General features: G+C 44.1%; 1 pseudogene; it reads right to left on the reverse strand.

The window, feature by feature from the left end:
* Nucleotides 1–2,470: 2,470 nt before the first annotated feature.
* LOC133766599 (ubiquitin-associated protein 1-like) lies at nucleotides 2,471–4,096 on the reverse strand (annotated as a pseudogene).
* Between the last annotated feature and the right edge of the window lie 341 nt (nucleotides 4,097–4,437).

The following is a 4,437-nucleotide window of genomic DNA, read 5'->3' on the forward strand; positions in this document are numbered from 1 at the left end:
ATTTTCCAAAACAATGGCTTGTTTGCATGAATTTTGTTGGTTTTTGAAAAACTCAATTTGTGTATAGTTCGATGTCTGAGTTCTGCATCAGAGAAAATGGAACCACTCCCTCTCAGTTTTTTCATCACTATCTGTGGTAGATACAATTCCAAGTTTCTGAATTCAGTTGCTAAGAGATAAGATATCCGTTGTCAACAGGAGACAATGAATGTTTTTGGATATATATATATATATATATATGTTTTTCTTGATTTTAACTTTACATGAGGCATACATGTATCAAGACATCTCACGATAACCCAGATATGCATACAAGTCTGTATATGTCTGTTAAAATTTTAAAAAGAAAAAATGATTTATTTTATTGAACAATTTCAAACTCAAAACTCTAACTTTCTGAGGTTAGTAGGAAATTTCACTCACGTCATTTGAGGTTTATACCACATAATCTTGACAAAGATTATACGAAGTTTCCATGTCTCCTCCAGGGAGGCCCATCTCTCATGAGTCTTCATGTCCATGTTGTTCATTGTGGAGATGATTGCTGGCTTAATTTCCATGGATCGGGAAATCCTAAACCATCACTAATACTGTGCATTGAAATAGATCTGAGCATCTATGTTGAAGCCAAGGATTTGCTCTACTCTACTCACCAGAGTTTCAGAGTCCTTCCTTATCCCCCCAAGTTACTGCCAAGAAGAGGAACGAGTATCCTGCCTCACTAGGCACCCAGGGTCATTGATTCTTAATTCTCCTGAGAAAGCAACCTTTCCCTCCTTAAACACAGCTTTATCCATCACTGAAGCAAAGACTTTCAAGACCCAAGAAGTAAATTAAATTGGCAAGTGTGGGATATCCATACACCTTAGAAAGGCACACTGTCTTAGCCAAGGTGTCATAGACAATGTGTGTCTAGTGTTGCCAGGTAGCTGATGTCTTTTTTAAATTTTTTTCGACAGGCAGAGTTAGAGAGTGAGAGTGAGAGTGAGAGTGAGAGAGAGAGGTCTTCCTTTTCCGTTGGTTCACCCCCCAAATGGCCGCTACGGCTGGCACACTGCGCCGATCCGAAGCCAGGAGCCAGGTGCTTCCTCCCGGTCTCCCATGTGGGTGCAGGGCCCAAGCACTTGGGCCATCCTCCACTGCCTTCCTGGGCCACAGCAGAGAGCTGGACTGGAAGAGGAGCAACCGGGACAGAATCTGGTGCCCCAACTGAGACTAGAATCTGGGGTGTTGGCGCCGCAGGCGGAGGATTAGCCTAGTGAGCTACAACGCCGGCTGCTGATGTCTTAAATACCTGTCAACAACAGAGCTTTTTCATGGGAAATATATCAAGTTCAGTTTATAAACAATATTGTCTTATAAGACCATTTACGGACTGTCCAGATCTCCAGTGGTCTCTGTATAGGACACTTGAGGTTATCTTTTCAAGGAGCACAGGGTGTCTTTTTGGAAATGAAAGTGGGGGGAAGGTATTTTCTTTTTCTTTTTTTTATTTGTACTCTCTGAAGAATCAAATGTTAGCAAGTTATTTTAGATTCATTAATACTATATTCTTTGTATTTAGATTTTTAGAGATGTTCCACATGATACAAAGCAAATCAGAGACTGATTTTTATAGTTAGGTATTACTTATTGTGCCCTTCTAAAGCAGTGGACTGCAAGCAGGGAGGCTGTTCAAGGAGAACAGAAGTGCAGTTAGTGTTGCAAGACTAAACCATGGCCTGTTTTCTCAAGTACTGAATGGGCTAGGAACTGGCCAAGGATTAAACTAAAACCATTTCTTAGAGCAGGGTCTCTAAAGCCATGGGCAGCCGTGATTGTGGTCCAAACCACAGCAGAAGAAACAGGCTGGGGCAGGGAATCATGGTGACTGCCCAGCAACTGCCTAGAAGATGATACAGATTCAGGATCCTCCGGAGAATGTGCATTCTTCGCACCTCAGACATTGCAGAACCAATGTAACTCTAAGAGGGTTTGATGGGTGGGTGGGGTGGGGGAGTGGTGAGGAATAAATCCCTGGAAGAACCTTTCACTTGCATTCAACTTGGATTAGAGTTCAGTCCACTAGTGTGGAAATAGGGGGGAAGTGTTGAGCCCCAAAGCAGCTCTGAGTTTGGCCCTCTCATTCCTTCTACCTGACTCATGTTGGCAGCTAGGCCAGGGCTAAAGATCTAAGGACCCCAGAAAAGACTAAGGTAGATTTTCTGGAAAGCCATGGAGAGAAGAACACTTCTCAAAACAAAAATTCATTTTACATAGAAGGAGCCAGGCACTCATATGCCCAAATCTTCTCTCTTTCTCCCCAGTTATGGCCCTAGGCTCATGGAGACTGATGAGCACAGTATCCACACCTATCTTCTAAGCACTAAAAGAAAATCCAGAAGTTTGCTCCTTCACCCTTCCTCCAGGAGGGCTCCACAGGGCTTCCTGGGGGTGCTATTCTGTGGCAGAGCCTATGCAGGGCCTGGTGTCAACTGGCTCCTGCCTGGGCCATGAGGTCTTCCAAACCACTGTCCTGGTCATTGTTGTATAACACCAAAGCTTCCTATACGTCTTTCAGTTCAAATCCTGTTTCCTTAAAAATGCTCATTAACTGAAGAAACTCCATCGTCTTTTCTTCTGAACACTGGTTCATTTCCAAAGCCACTTCCATGAACAGATGGTCAAAGTCCTTCTCACAAAGCTGTCCATGTGCAAACAGTTGAGAATCTGCTCAATATTCTCTTCTTTCTTCTACATGGCTCTCAGGACACACTTGTATAAGTAGCCGATGTTGACTAATGTCTCCACACAGTGCCACTCACAGGGACAAAGTCTGCAGTTCAGAATAGGCCTGGAGACAGCTGGGCCTGTTGGATACTTGTAGCAGATATTGAGAAATTAGGAGGAGCGACCTTGGAGCCTGTAGGTGGAGAAAGCATCTGGGAAGGTGTGAGAATAGGTACCTCTGTGCCACTTGTCCAAGTTCAAAGCTAAAGTCCAAGAGTATGATGACTATTGAGCTCCCTGGCATTGCTTTGTTTGGAAGGTTTTGTGGAATTCAGGAATGCACCACTAAAGAGGTAGGATGTGCTATGGGAAGTTCCCACCAGTTTGGCCATCTCTGACTGCTGTCATCAGGGTGAAGCTTGGGGAAGGACAGAGATTTGATATTGTTTACTGCAGGAATGGACGGGAGGGACACGGAAGACAGTGGCATCTTTTCAAAGTTGCTCAACTGTGGTAAGGTTATAAAGCCATTGGGTTTATGAAGAGGTTTGAAGAGGTTTGAAATCAAGGGTCACCTGCTCCAGGGATGCCAGGCCCTCCTCATCTTGTTACCCAGACCCAGAGCCTCTTCTGGGAAAGTTACTGTCCACAACTGAGCCATAATGGGTCCAGTGATTCTTACCAGAATGTCTCTTGATCTCTTCCTTCTCATCAATGGCTTTTAACTTCAGATTATCAAATGGGTCCACTTCACACTCAAAGTCAGCAGAACTGAAATCTGTCTTTGGGGGGTGGGGGTCTGAGAACATTCTGTTTAGTGGTAAGCTGGCAAGGATGGGGTAATAGGAGGTGGCATTGTGGCTGTACTTTGAGTCTTGGAGAAACTCTTGTTGTTATTGCTCTCTGGGCCATTCTTAGAAGTCACTTTCATTTCTGCTTCCTCAGCCTTGCTCTCTGTTTCCCTCTGGGTATTTTAGATTTTCTTAAGGTCTTAGAGCTGGTGGTTTTTTTCCAAGGAGAAGTCTTACTGTACTTCTCTGGCAAACTGCAAGCAGTCAGGCAAAGAGAAGCCAATAGGTAGAACAATTTTAGCTGGTGTTTTGAATTTGTCTCCAATTTTAAATGGGACATCATCAAGGTAATACATAGTCTCATGAATATCTGCACCCACATCTTAGGAAGTCATTTAGAACCTGGACAGCACTACTGCTGCTGTCCCAGAAGCTAAAAGCTGGCACTTTTGGCCACCCAAACTTGGTTCCCGCTGAGCTCCATTCTCCCCTAAGGAAAGTAAATGCCTGTACTCCCAACTCTGCCTACTCTGGGCCAGGCCATTACCGTAGCCACTGCCAGTACCCCAGTTGCCATGTTAAAGTCCTACTTGCCTCCTCTGGGGGAGAAGTATCTTACCAACAGATTCTGCCTTCCTCCCAGGGACAAAAGTCCTTAACTATAGATCTACCTCTCATACCTCTCAAGGTCCCTGATCCTAAAACTGTTGTGTGGAGGAACATACAGGGGAAACACAAGGAAAAGAACTCTGATGGTAGAAATGCATCCTGCCACACTCTTGATGCCAACACCACCCCCTCTGATTCAAGAATGCTACCCTTGAGTGACATTTTATTCTTTTATTTTTATTTGTAGTTACAACATCTAGGAAGGGTCCTAGATGAGCTTCTGCTAGTTTCCTCTTAGAGCTCCATTTTCCCATCTTTTTCCTTAACA

This window comes from Lepus europaeus, chromosome 9 (genome assembly GCF_033115175.1).
Source record: "Lepus europaeus isolate LE1 chromosome 9, mLepTim1.pri, whole genome shotgun sequence".
NCBI lineage: Eukaryota > Metazoa > Chordata > Mammalia > Lagomorpha > Leporidae > Lepus > Lepus europaeus.